At 36.3% G+C, this 15,301-nt stretch overlaps 1 long non-coding RNA gene across 1 annotated transcript in view; it reads right to left on the reverse strand.

Moving 5' to 3' along the window:
- Positions 1 to 14,267: 14,267 nt before the first annotated feature.
- LOC140002143 (uncharacterized) overlaps positions 14,268 to 15,301 on the reverse strand; it is a 39,749-nt gene continuing 38,715 nt past the window's right edge. The window contains exons 2-3 of the long non-coding RNA XR_011808216.1: positions 14,682 to 14,867; positions 14,268 to 14,516 (exon numbers count right to left, since the gene is read on the reverse strand). This is a non-coding gene — a long non-coding RNA (uncharacterized lncRNA). The remainder of the gene's footprint in view (positions 14,517 to 14,681; positions 14,868 to 15,301) is intronic.

The following is a 15,301-nucleotide window of genomic DNA, read 5'->3' on the forward strand; positions in this document are numbered from 1 at the left end:
CCACATTTTTCCATGGATCCTTGGCATTTGGCACTCAGCTGCAGCACAGGGTACTTCCTATTTTTCATCAGGGAATTAAGCTCTTCTGTGGCAATTGAAATTGCACATGCAAAATATTTTTTCATGCTTACAGATTGTTCTGTCCATATTTTTAATCCCATCAGATAAGAATATAAATACCTGAAAGACTGGGTAAACTTGTGCAAACATTTTTGGGTTGCATAGTATACAGGATTAGACTTGTAAGGTTTCCAAAACTTCCTGGTTGACAGAGTGGGAATATTTTAAAAATAACATCTTACAGTATTTTAGTGTTTCTGTTTCCTCTATTAGCCAAAAACAGGAAATGCAGAAGCATGTGAATCTCAGGTTTTGCTAAACTTCAGAAAAAAGGTTCAGAGAGACAATGTTAAAAAAAAAAAAAAAAAAAAAAAAAAAAAAAAAGACCAGATTAGAAGCTAGTTTCTATTTTCGCCTAAACCAGTTCATCCATCTGCTTTATCCATCCTTCAAAAACAACACTGCCTGGACTATTTTGCATATTTGTAGTGTCTGATTGAGATAATATGCAGAGAGCAGACATGTTCCAAAATAGGCTCATGTTCCTTGTGTAACCCAGCAAGTGAACATCCTGACATGCAATTATTTGTTTTTCTCTCTTTACCGGTGCAAAACATTTGGATAGTGAGGTTTTAATTTATTTCCATTTACAATGTTACCTAAGGACATCTCTTATCTGAGAAGAGCATTACCATTCAAAAGAACGTTTTCTGTCTTTTAATAGTTGCCTGTTCAGTGCTAGTTACCTCATTGCACATATAAAGTTAAAGTTAGGATTGTTTCTTCTCGTGTGTACCACTGTATCTTGACCAACAATGAGTTTCTCATGCCATTCTATTACCACTTCCACAGCTCTAAAGAAGGTGCCACCTAACCTTTACATTAGCATTTATTATTATGATGTATTCTACTGTCTATCAGTTAACTCTTTCACCTCACTGCTGTCATACTACATGCTCAAGTGAAGCACCACTATAAAAGAAATATGCTCATAATATTTTATCCTATTTTTCTAATTAACCTATCACATATTTTGTTGTTGATTTTAAGATTTATAATTATGTTTTCTTCTCTTTATTCTCATCTTGAACACTTATGTCTTCTTACATTTCAGGGAACTTGACCAAACATTTTTCCAACACTCCCATCCAGCTGCTCTTATAGATATAGAAACCATTCTTGGTAAGCTGTGCAATGGGGATAAGAACAACAAAGAATCTCTGCAACTCCTCTGCCCATTGGTGTTTGTGTGATTAGTAAAATTTCACTATCTTCAAACCAGGATGTGTTTAAGATCCGACACTGTTACTTGAGATAATTTTATGAGGTCTGGTCCAGAAATGTTCACTCAAACAGGTTGCTCAGAGAATCTGTGGAGTCTTCTCCTCTGGATATATTCAAAACCCACCTAGATGCAATCCTGTGCAACACGCTCTAGGTGACTCTGCTTGGCTGGGAGTTTGGACTAGATGATGTCCAGAGGTCCCTTGCAACATCAAACATTCTGTGATTCTGTGATTCTTTGTGATAGTGTTACTTTCTGAAAACTGCATAAAGCAAATCATATTGAAGAGATGTGCCCTTATCAAGAGACAGCATTCAGCAATATTCAATAGCATATTACATATATCAATATGCATATCAATACATATATTGTAATATCAATATTACATAGAAGCAAGTACAATTTTATCAGTTAATCTGGACTGATTTTTTTAAACATCTTGCTGACATAGGTATAAAAAAAAACAAAAGGAGTGAACAGAAATGCAAGATACTTAAATGGTTAATAAAATATCTTTAAAAGAACACCACAAGTTTTAGAAAACTTGCACATAAAAGTTCTCATCTGGGCATGGCTTGAACATCTGAATTCAGAGGTTAACATCTTTCTGAATGTTAAAAGCACCAACAGGGTTTTAAATGAAATGCCTTTTTAACCACAGACAAGGCTTTTTGGAAAAATATATAATAAATATTCAGTCTTACATAATTGATGGCAGCAGCTAATATTGGTCTCATTATTATTGTCATTTAATTATAGTGTAATTCTCTCTAATATTTTTTCAATGTAATTTAACAAGTTATATGTCATCTGATAGTATCACAAAATGTGCCATTACCCAAGCAATTGGCAGTTATGCTGTTTTAAAAAACATTGGCTACCCGACAGCATGATTTATACAGGTGTGCAATAAAGTAATAATGCAAAATATACTTTTGCTAAATCACTGTGCAAAAAAAAAAAAAAAAGGAAGAAAAAAAGGAAGGAAGGAAGGAGGAAAGGAATACAGGAAGGGAGGAAGGAAGGGAGGAAGGGAGGAAGGGAGGAAGGGAGGAAGGGAGGGAGGGAGGGAGGGAGGGAGGAAGGAAGGAAGGAAAAGAAAGAGAGAGAGAGAGAAAGAGAGAGAAAGAAGAAAAGGAAAAGGAAAAGGAAAAGGAAAAGGAAAAGGAAAAGGAAAAGGAAAAGGAAAAGGAAAAGGAAAAGGAAAAGGAAAAGGAAAAGGAAAAGGAAAAGGAAAAGGAAAAAGAAAGAGAGAGAAAGAAAAAGAAAAAAGAAAAAGAAAAAGAAAAGGAAAAAGAAAAAGAAAAAGAAAAAGAAAAAGAAAAAGAAAAAGAAAAAGAAAAAGAAAAAGAAAAAGAAAAAGAAAAAGAAAAAGAAAAAGAAAAAGAAAAAGAAAAAAAAGAAAAAGGAAAAAGAAAAAGAAAAAGAAAAAGAAAAGAAAGAAAAGGACTTCTTTAGTCACAACAGTGTGTTGCTTTAATAGTCAGAGAGACTAATTGTAGTTAAGGTCAGAAGGGCCATCATCGCATCTCTCCTTCTGGTGATGTCTGCCTATAGAGAGACAAGTAGGCAAATTTAGTGTTTACTTCCCCAAACAGCTGCAGACTTACTTTGAAGCTATACAGGCAGAGCTCTAGTGGTAAGACCCTCATTCTTTGATAAAACATGGATATTTCAAAATTTCTCATGAAGAACTATTTAAAAACACTCAAGGTCATTCATAATATCCCAATTTGATGTTAATGTTTTATTTTGTGAGGTAATATATAATCCATTGTATTAGGGAAAATATAATACATAAGTGAAAAATCATTCCAAGTGAAAAATGAAACCCCAAAAATGTTGAAATGGATTATTTTGACATTTTCTCCTGGGTTTTCTTTCAAAAGAAAATTTAGGTGACATCAAGTAGAGTGTTTGCTGTGCTATTTGGTTTCAGTGGAACCACAACTTCTGTAAGAGGTAGCTCTTTAAAAGTCCCTATGGCCAATCTGTGGGATGAAGATCCTGTCTCTCTTTGCTTGCAAACCTCCCTCTGCCCCAGACCCCTCTGAACAGCAGCAGTCTCCAGCAGCTCACAGCTCTGCTGTCTCCTCAACATTCTGCCTTCAGCCTACCACCATAATTTAACATAACTTAGATAACTTACTTACATAACTTAGAAAACCCTCTTCTCCGAAGAGCTGTGCTCCACAGCGAAAAAATCCTTCTTCAAAAGCAAACCAGAACAACAACAAAAAAATGCAATCCTGATCTTTAAGGAAAGCCTGGAAGCTTTTATTTGTTATCATGGCTGAAAAGTTTAGGTAGCAGCTTCATGTTCCCATGACTCACAGGAAAAGACAGTAGTGTCACACTAGTATTACCACTAAAAATAACTGACACATGTAAAAATAAATAAAACACCACTTTATCTGATATCTTTTAACAACGAGATGAATACTTGTGCAGTAGGTGGTAAGCTGAAACACATCAGATTTGATATGAGAACACTTAACTTCATGGGGACTGAGACAATAATGCTATACAATCATGTCTCTAGGGTCTAATTTGACTGTAAGATTTAAATAACAATTCTATATCCCACTTGAATGTGTTCTGCTCAGCAGGAAGGCAGCAGAAACTTCAAAGTTCAGAAAGTGTATGCGAAAGCTGTATGCTCACTTGTAAATGTCTTCTTTTACATCTGGCAAAGTCATTGCAAAAGTAACCAGAAACTTCATTTGTCATTTGGTCCTTAAATGGTCAGGAAATGAACTTGAGCTTTTCAACACCCACATTTCTGCCAATGCTGTGAAAGATTTTTTGTTTGTTTGTTTTTGTTTTTAAGGGTTAAATACTAATTGCTAAAATTATCCCATAAATCAGATCACTAGTCTATTTAGCTGTACAAGGGGAAATGTTTTCACACACACAATTAAACCAGGCATATGTCAGATATAGGCAGTTAATTTTTCCAACACTGAGAAATTTAAAAAAATCACAGACTGCACTGTGTTGCAGTCATTTTGCTTTTGCCATGTATCTCCCTAACTGGATATCAGTCAAACCTTGTTTGCCATCTGATGGAAAACAGGATTCATAGTTTTTGGTTAACATCTGACTGGGGGGAAGGAGATTGATAAATCTAGGTAAACAGAGTGCATGGAAAATGGATAAAAAAATAAGAAAGAAAAAGAAGAAATACTTGAAATCATGACTTATATGAGGAGTGTCTATCTTCTCCTTTTGTTAACCTTCCACAAACTTTTGAATGGAAAGAAACTGTGCGAACACTGAGTGAGATAAGAACATATATCTGCACAAGTATTTTAACCAGGTTAGTTTGTGTGGAATTTCCAAGTCAGAAAAAGAAGTAAGGTGATTTGAGACCTCAGGGTTAGTACTGATTTTCTCTCATCTCTTTCATATCATCTTCCTTTTTGCTTTTTGTAAGGATGAACATCCACCACTGTAGGTGTTCAGCAAAGGACGTTTCTACCTCATATTGGATAAGATCTTAAGCAATTGCATGATGTGTCAGCTTGAAAATAAAAGAGTCAATTCCTTCTAGTGCTGCCCAGTGAATTTTGTTAACTCCAGGAAACAGCAGAAGCTCTGTCTACTACTCCTGTTTTACCTCAGAACACAAGCCTGGACACTTCCTGACCTTTCCTTCCTACCCATGTGCCACCAGGTAGCTCAGACATCCTCCTGGCAAAAGCCATCAAGGTCAGAGGTTGGGGAACACCTGCTCTGTGGTCTTATGCAGGAAGGTGGTTTTGCAGTAGGGTGGCAGATCTTAGCTAAATTGGCCAGCATTTGAATTAGCTGCTTACCACTAGAAGGTTCCTGCAAGGTCTTCCAGCTCCAATCTTGCAGAAGATGGTCCAAGGTCTGATCTAACACAAGCATGTGCAGGGATAAGGTTGGAGAAGTGGGAATGCCTGAGGAGCCCAGTGAATGGGCATGGAAGCAGAAAGCTTTTTGCCTACTATATCAACTCCAACCTCACAGCTGCATTCACCAGCACATCACATTCATTCAAAACCCAGGGCTTCACAATCCTTCAGTGGCATAATCCTTACCTTATTTTACACTTTATCACGCAAACTCTCTGCTTTACCTCTGCACATGCAGTAAATCTTCATGACATTTTGAATTAGCTTTAGTACTGAAAAGGAACTTTTTTTCTTTGTGGAAGCAGATGTGCATGTGTAGAAAGAAGACACAGAAGTGGTTGTGGAGGGATTCTGTGGGGGCTGTAACACCAGTTTGCCCAGAGTTTGACCCTACATGCTACATGACCCTAGCATAGTACCAGCACATGTTAGAATGAAAATGGACTAAATAAACAAGAAAAATCTTTGTCAAAGTTCTTTTTCCCTTACTTTAGCTTTTTTTCCTTCTCCATTTTTATTTCATTTTTTATTGTTTTCTACTTTTATACACTAATTTCCATGAAAGTGTACAGACCACTTGCTCCAACAAAAGTACAGCCATTGCAATTTATAAATAATAATACTATTTTTTTTTTGTTTATACTGTTGCATACTTAATACCTCTTTGCAATCATGTTAGTCCAAACATTGTAGATGACCACATCTCTTACATGTCTTTGAAGACTTTTTTTATTTATTTTGTCTTCAACAAAACATCCAGCATACTGATGACAGCAAATAAAAACTCAACTTTATTTTTTCTGCTTAAAAGGTGAATGCAATGGCATAGTTGCCCTAATTTTACTGGAGGCATCATACTTTTTTCTTTCACACTGAAGGGGAAAAAAAAAAAAACAAGAAGAAGAATATATATCACTCAGTGAAGGGTATTAGAAATTGGAAGAAAATATTTATTAAGTGGAATAAAGACTAGGCTGCAGGTAAGTCTGTCTTGGCAATCAAGGAACATTTGAAGTTAAAATAAAACAACTCAGAATCTGAGCTGAGTTTGCTCTTGCTGTGTATATCATTAAATCAAATTGTAGTTCATTCCACATAAGTGGAGTATGCTGACTAGTGTCAGGATGCTTTGGAAAAAGAGGTACAAAAACACTGCCCTGAGTTTTCAGCCAGGTGAAGGTGTTGACTTCAGGGTAATGGCCATGTAAATAACAGGAACTGAAATAACCATATACTCATAATAGAAGGAGCCAACTGTGTGTAAGCATGAGAGACTGAACTGTTGTCACTATTGTGAATTTCTGAAATAATATAAAAGCCCAAGGAGCATGTGTTTTTAAATTCACCCAGGCAAAGATAGTGTCATATGTCTAGAGAACAGCAACTATATCAAATGAGAGAAAGAAAAAAAAAAAGAGAGAGAGAGAGAGAGAGAGAAAATTCAGACAAATATTGGTTCATTAACCTAACCTGTAAAGCACATAGGATCTTAGAACAGATTTTGAAGGAACAGATAAATAAAGACATGGAACTGAAGGAAATATTAGATATAGTGTGGTAGGAAATATAATAAAAAGATCTAGGCAGACCAACTTAATAGCTTCCTTCGATAAGATAGTTGATTTTCTAGACAAAAGAAATGGAGTCGATCTCATCTATCTAGACTTCAGTAAAATGTATGGTATGGTGCCACATGGGAAATTATTTGTTAAGCTGGAGAAGATAGGGATTAGTAGAGGAATTGAAAGATAGGTAAAAGACAGTCTCAAAGAAGGACAGCAAAAGATAGTGTTGAAAGGAAAAGTATCATGAGGGTTACCAGTTAGCAGTGGAATTATTTATGGATCAGCCTTGGGTTTGATCTTCTTCTTATTTCATTTATGACCATGACACAAATATTAGGAATGTGGTGATACTGCATAGACTGGCACTATCAATACAAGAGAGAGAGGGGATATCATGCAAAGAAAGGCTGGATGACAGTAAAGACAGGTGTAATAGGACTGGGATGAGAAGCAGTATTTTGAAGATAATGAAGTTAGTCGCTTACCCCCAAATGGAGACAAAGCAGTTGGAAACTAATAACAAAAATCAGAAACTCGTTAGAAAACTCTGAGCTGGAGAGGGACCACATGTTAATTCTCATTCACAGCGCAACTTGGAACAACCAGTGAGAAGCTGCTGTTAAAAAAAAAAAAAAAAAGGCACCTGAGGTCTTGGAATTCATCAAGAGGTGTTTTTTAGGTAAATAGAAGAGGACTAGATCCATCATGAAAGCCACTGGTGAGACGCCCCCATAAGCATGGATACTGTCCTGTTCCAAAGTCTCAGAAAAAATGTATTTAAACTGGACCAGATTGGTACTGGCCAAGAGCTTCTAGCTGAAAGAATGTGAACAAGATTTTAAGTCTCAATATATCGTCTTACTACTTCATAATGAACACTTTTACAAGCAACGCACAGAACTCTTCCCTGGAATAGAATTCGTTTCTCATATCCACAGGCTCCACAGAAGACAAATACTTATTCTTTCCAGCTGCAGCACCTAACAAATCTGGGCCATATGCTGCTATAGATTTTAAGATTATTTTCTCCGATATGGGAAGTTTGGCATAAATTGATGGTGTGATATATCCCTGTTGCTGTTGCATGGCAGTAGATGAAAGCAGGGTTGGTGTAAAACTATAAAGTCTAGCATTTGCTTATGTGGATGATTTGCCATTTCTGGACAGGCACCCCAAAATATCTGTGTCACTCAGAGGGCAGATTGAAGCTGAAATAAAGTAGACACATTTAAGTATATCATTTTCATTCAATCACTGTGAGCAGAAATCCTACTATCAACCTTCTAACTGACATTCTCTCTGCAGAGTTTTGTTGTTGTTTAAGAAATCACACAGAGATAATTAATACACTATATTATATTTTGATGGCTTAGATTCTGGTTTCTCTTGTTTTAAAGATAAGCCATTGCAAAGGGAAGAATGGGAATGCAAAGACAGCATTCATCAGAGAAGTGAACTGAGACAATATCTTAAGGAAAAAAAAAAAAAAGCCTTTTGGGCACACTCTCAGATAAACACTCCTTTTAGGTAATTTTCTTAGAATACCAAACTTTACAGCAAAATTAAATTGATCAACAATAATTTGTCATCATTCAAGAAAGCAAGCCAGGAAAAAGAGGATTTCCAATATCTATCCAAAGAGACAGCTGTAGTCAACGGATTTATTTATAAGAATATTATTTGGTAGCAAGGAACTTACCATGGCTGAATGTAAAAAAGTATTTTTGATGAGTTAAAGAGATTAAAAAAAATCAGGCAGATTTTGACAGAGAATGGTGTGTAAATGAGAGGTGTTATCAGTCTGAATCTGGCAGCTCCATTTTTGTTATGGTGAAAAATATCAGTATTATTTACTAAGAAGATTAGGGCTGAATTGGAAGAGAGGCTGGTTGTTGTGTGGAGATTGAGATAAGATAAAGGATTTTACCTTCTATGCACAAGCCAAATGCAATACACACAGGACTGTTATCTCCAGCTCAGGCCTAGCAGAGGTATATTAAGATGTACATTGTAATTACCGGTGGCAGGAGTAGATTTCATAAAGACTATTTTAAACCCTAATAAAACGCTGGCCTTTAATTATACAGCTTTGAAATATTTTTCTCAGTTAATTGCAACAGGAAGAAACAAAAACAAAAACAAAACAAAAAACACAAAACACCATCTAATATTTGAAACTGATTCTTGCAGAAAAAGCATGAGCAGTGCAGACAGTATTTCCCTGCTTCATTCTGTGATTTGAATCACAGAGACAACTGAGACTGCTAAACACCTTCCTCATTTTCCTCCTGTTATCCAGAAAGCAAGATTAGCAAGGACTAGAGAAGGTGGGGGCTGGAAGGGGAGGAAGAGTAAATCTTCTTTCCATGACATAATTAATTAGTTCCAAAAATGAGCCATACACTCATGAATCACTCCTGGTTGGTGGTGACAGTTCCAGGTCCCCAGTATGCAATGGTGTGTGCGACAGGCTGAGAGAGACAATATCATTTTTATCACTGAGAAGTATCCAAAGGAGAAGAGCAAACCATGAAAGTTTTATGTTTAGCACAAGGCCAGTTTGGGTTTGTGTAAGAGCTCACAAGAGATTGACTCTGTCAATAAGCAATTCTCCCTGTGGAAACAAATCTGGTATTCTGGGGGAAAACAAAACAAACAATCAGAACATCCACTCCTCTCCCCTTACCCCCACCCCTTACTCTTCTTGAAGATATTTGTTATTGTTGTATATCCCATAACAGCAGTATACCCCACAGCAATCCCCTTTGGATCTTAAGATTGCAATATTAATAAACATGGAAGGGCACGAACTTCAGGCTGCCCAGGGATTCCTGTACATCTCCTCCAAGCTTCCATTTCTGCTCCTGCTAAGGGGAACATTTCCACCCTGTTTCAGTTCTTTCAGTGATGATCACTTGTGTTCCCACCTCTTCAAATTGGAGAAAATTTCTATGTTCAAAACCTCACAAAAACACTTCCATGGGGTTAAAGTCCAAAGCTATTTTGTGATTTCCATTCTCACATCAGCAAAAAAAATATATTATGTGCACATCTCTATTTCTTTCTGTTAATTCAACAGCACAAACATGTAATATAACAAATGCATGTGGCCATTAGCCCATCCTCTGTGTAGTTTACCCTTCATGCAACTAAAGCCAAAATAAATCCCCTTAGACTTCACAGTCCTGAAGAATATATTTTAGTGCGTTTTAGTGATACATTTCTGCTGGAAATTATGGAGACTGTGCTTGCTTACACAGCTGGCTTTTCATGCTGTTACTGTCATAAGCAGCTAATTAAATTATTACTGACTCTCTACTGCTCAGTGAGTTGCTTTTGGTAACACCACATCATAAGACCTTCAGTTTTGCTGTTTGTATAAGGCTGCATCATCTCACACAGCTACCTCAGTCCAATTCCTTGTAACCATGGTGAAGAATATGATGGGATATTAATGGATTAATAATTGTATCATGAAAGAAAAATTCTGTGTAAAAACAAAGTATTTTTCATGAAGACACAACAGAGATACATTGCATCTAAAAACATGAACAATTCACTATTTTTCTGATGCACCTTTCTCTCTACATACACAGTGGGGATCCATTCTTGTGTGTGTGGTGGAACGGTATCTGAAAAATAGGCTGAGGAGGGGCACCAACAGGGATCTTGCAAAATCCTTTGGTTTCCTTTCTTTGATCTACAAAGTTCTGTTTCCCCATATTTAATGGAACAGACCCTGAAAAACATCAGCCCATGCAACTAAGCTTTCCTTTATGTGGAATTAAAAACACCTATAAACACTGAAGTCTACAGGTTACTAGAGACTCAGCAATTACTAATGACTCAGATACAATGATCAAATCTGAGCAATAGATCACCACAAATGGAGAAGGAAAAAATTTCTGCAAATGTTCCCTAAAGAATGCTGGACTTCAGAGCTCTGCCTGCAATGCCAATATTTGGATGCACCAGGTCTCCACTGCTGTGGTCTACTAGTCTTAGAATTAGTTGAGGTGCTAATTTGTAGGCAGGGGCTACAAATTATAGACAGCTGGCCAGGACAGGAATTGCAAAGAAAACATTTGCTCATTATTGCTATATGCATATGCTATATGCTATTTTGTTTACGTCTGGCCTATCAAAGGTGATCTGAATATAGTGTATGTCTTGGTTTAAATGTTAAATCACACTTGGTTTTGTCTATGTTAATAGCAAAAGTATTCCAACAGTGGTGGTAGGCCATAGTGGACCACTGCAGGCAACTGCTGCTGGGTAATGTCATTGCTGGAAATACATCCAGTACATCAATACAGTCAAATTGCACTCTGACTCCTTCCTTGTCCCTGAGCCAGTACAGCTACTTCCCTTCTCCCATTGGATAGACGGCAATATGGCTTTGAAAGTCTGGCCATGAATCTGTTTTGTAAGAATCGTATTTAAACAGAAGTAGCAAATAATTCATTCAGCTTCATAAATGCCCTGAATAGATAAGGCCCAGATTCTGGGTGTCAAGAGGTCACACAAATCAACAAAGTGATGCTCTTTTCCTGTGCTTCCAGCCAGTTTACTCTGAACTAAAACTGCAGTGTACTAATAGGCTTGGATCCATTAGAATCGCTCACAGTTCATCTTCTTTCTTAGTTGCTGGTAGCCAGGCAGTGTAGAAAATCCATTGCCTGTGCAGTAAATACGACACTCTGCTGTAGATGAGTCATCCATCCATGAACATAATGCTAAACACAAAAATGATACAGTGTTTTTGTAAACTGGATAAATTGCACTTTAATGTGCTTTCTGGAAAATGACCATTTAGAAAACAAATGCATTTGTTTGTTCCATGGTCAGAAGTAAGTACCTATAGACTTGCAATGTAGAATGTATTAAGCTTACCTTTAAAAACTGAAGAACTAAAATACTGCACTTTACATTAAAGGTAAAACCACAAGCAAGAAAAAAATATTGTAAGACCAGAGGAATATTTATAAATCCTTAGCTGTATTTACTTTTTTTTTTTTAACAAAAGTGACTGAAAATGATAATTTTCTTCAATTAAAAATAATAAATTCCAAAAGCAATATGTATAATAGCTTTAGTGCTTTGGGGTAACAAAAAGCTGCTGATGGAAGTGTAAATAAATAAATATCCCTTAGGCGAAGCCTTCTTGTCATTTCACATTACAATATTTTTTTCCAGACCTTTCTACAATTACTGCTAATGAGCTACATGTGAACAAATACCCAGCCAAGACACCAGCTCCCCTTCAGGATGATAGCAAGTAGAAACCATATGACCTAAAAAGTTTCAGGAAAAAAATACTTTCTCAAAAACAGAAGTAACCAAAACCCCAGCTACCCAAAACTGCTACAGAGAGCACAGGTATTTGTTCAGGATAAATGTTTGCTGCAAGTTAGAAAGCAATATTAAGGGTGTCTGAGCAGTACAGACTAGATTTAAGATACCCTTTTTCCAGGGATCACTGAAGTGTATTTTTACATTAAGCATTAAAAGCTATGGAAAATGAGTTTCTTACATATTACTATCAAATATAATTTTCCTAGTATATTCTTGATGGTTAATTGACATTAAAATTACAATTACAATTAAAAGCTCTGTAGGTCATTGAAAATTCCAAAAGTGAGCTATATTCCTTATTCCTCCATATTCCAAAAGTCAGTGATATTCCTTATGACTGAAAGTCAATCTTTGGTTCCTTTCTTCACCTGAGAAAGTGCAGCTGCAGTAAGGATTTTTACTTTCAGTGTCTCGCACATAGCACATTAACGCATTGGATCACCACAAGGAGCCTGGGAGCTCAGTGAAATCACAGGATGCTCTCTTCTCTTTGATTACACTCAGCCTTGAACCAAGGATCCTGTCAACAACCGTGCACTTTATGTGTGGCACTGAGCACCCGTTACTCTTTGCAGATTTTGTGGTGCTTGGAACATTCAGTATCTTTCAAGAGAAGGCCTTTAAAAAGAAAATTGTTTTTCTTTCCTCAAAACAGAGCTTTTGTGCTGGAAACACAACGTACATAGCTGTTGCATTTCTATGAAAGCAATACACTGAAATTTGAATAAAATATATAAAGACAGATAACTTGGTTGAAGCAATTAAATCTTTCTAGTATGATAAATACATTAAGCATGATTAAATTCATAATCCTCAGCACAGGAAGAAGATTTGGAAAAAAAACAAAAACAAAAACAAACAAACAAACAAAAAAAAACAGAGAATGAATGGTTGCAAAAACCTAGGAATACTTAAATGTAATTTAAGCTCACTTTGTTTCTATTTTGGAATTTCTAGTGACTTGTGAAGATAGCAGTTTTAACCTTAGCTACCAAAGTTATTTAGTATGCTAAAGTTGTCTCCAAAATTTCCTGACTCCACATACACACACACACACAAAGAAAAGAAAGAAGAAGAAGAAGAAAAAAAAAAAAAAAAAAAAAAGCTATCTCAAAGGCCATAAGGCAGAAATCTTGTTTCTAACTTTGGCTGAAAGTAACAATGTTGGTCGTGTTTTTGTGGGCTCAATGTGCTGTTTGGTTGCTGCAGAAAAAGAGGATTCCTTACTGTTCCAGCTATGATTACATGCTCTGATACTATCTTGATGGCTTTAGGAGACATCCATGTGTGCAGTGGGGTGCGACTGGTTGACACAAAATAATTTTTTTTCCAATTTGTTCCATGGTGACAGTAATTCAGACAAGAAGATGATTTTGTGTTCTACTGTTACCTTCTACCTATCCAATAATTCGAAGATAATACAATGGATATTTACAAAGATTTTTCTTCATACATATATATATTTGTAAATTCAATAAATGAAATATAATTGCTCATTTAAAAAAGATTCTGCTGTGCACAGAATTATTTACTCTACAAAAATATTGTCTTTATATATATTTTTAATATATTTATGTGTAAATGAACTATACGGCAAATAAGAAACTTGATATTTTTCATGTATATGCATGTCATTTCTTAAGTAACCTTCTTTTTTTTTTTTTCCTATAAATATGAGCTGTGACTTTTGACATGCACTGAGCACCTCTGACACCTAGTTCTTGGCAGAGGGTTCTCAGAAGAACCTTAAAAACTCAACATTTAACTGGGTTGGCTAAACAGATTTCTAATTTACACCAAAGAACAATGTGTGTCTTGGAAGGACAGAGTAATTTCAGTTATTGAATTACCTGCCCTTGTCCTCAGTTTTAGTAAAATGCAATGAGGTTTCTGGGGAAAATAGTATTCCCAAAGAACTATGAAATAAAAAAGCATGCCTTTTCCAGTGTCAGTAATGTGGTTCAGCTAAGGGCTGAGCACTCCCTAAAAGGCGTTGAGTGTTTCCAAATCTTTACAGGTTTTAAACCTGTAAAAGACATCTCCGGTAAAATTGCTTAGGAAATAGTTCCACCAATAAATGTCTAACTCCAAACGCAGCTATCAGTAACATTTTAAAACAAATGTTGTTAGGGATTTTTTATTGAATGACAGAATCTTTCAAATTTTCAACCCTGTGGGGTCCTTACATCTTGCAAATGTGAGTAATAAACAAACAAATGTATTCAGTGAAGTGGAATGATATAACAGCAGTCAGCCTTTCCAATTGCTTCCTCTGATTTATGGTTGTTATATCAGATTTATCAGAATGACTCATCTCTAATCCAGACTTTTTAGGCTGTGAAGAGATCCTCAGCCACATTCTTTGGATACCTGAAATAAAGTCATATGATAAAGATTGATCAGCAGCATACTGAAAGATTTACACTTCATTTTCTTTTTCTATTGGGCTGACATACATTTTGAACAAACACAGAACCTTTGCTACCCCATGCATGTAAAGTATGTCAGGAAAGAGGTATGATTATCCAAGATTACCTTTTGATAGCTGTTGAAGAGAAATAAATGAAATTCCATGCACCTCCACTCTGCAACACCTCAAGGCCCTCAGTAATGAAAACATCTGCAAAATTCAACTTTGTTCCAGTGGATCTTCATATGCAGGCAGATTGACACACAGGAAAATGATGCCACTCACACACTCATGACATCCAGGTCACCATCCTGCAAGACAAAGTTCAAGGAATACTGAGGAATCAAGGTGGTTGAGATGCTCTGATGGCTCTCAACACTTCTTTCACATTCCAGCCCCAAAGTAGACAAACAGTAGTAGAATTCAATTTCTAATACTAATGACATGCTACTAGAATACTCATCAAATACTTCTCTTTTAAAGCAAGTAGTGTGCAGCTATTAGAAGAACCTGTATCAAAGTGAAAAGACTTGTCAGCCTTCTCCACCCAGAAAGGCTGGAATCTACCCAATTAGGTATGGCACAGAGTTTTTGCCTGTACCCAGAGCATCAGGAAGAGCTGAGAAGTGATCAGGAAGCACCTAGTGTGTATTCTCCAAACAACATCCTGGCTGCCTTCCATGCTTATGGAGAGCTCAGTCAAATCTCATTGGTTTTAGCTAACAGCTAACAAGAAATTTCCTCA

The sequence above is a fragment of the Anas platyrhynchos genome, chromosome 3 (genome assembly GCF_047663525.1).
Source record: "Anas platyrhynchos isolate ZD024472 breed Pekin duck chromosome 3, IASCAAS_PekinDuck_T2T, whole genome shotgun sequence".
In the NCBI taxonomy this organism is placed as follows: domain Eukaryota; kingdom Metazoa; phylum Chordata; class Aves; order Anseriformes; family Anatidae; genus Anas; species Anas platyrhynchos.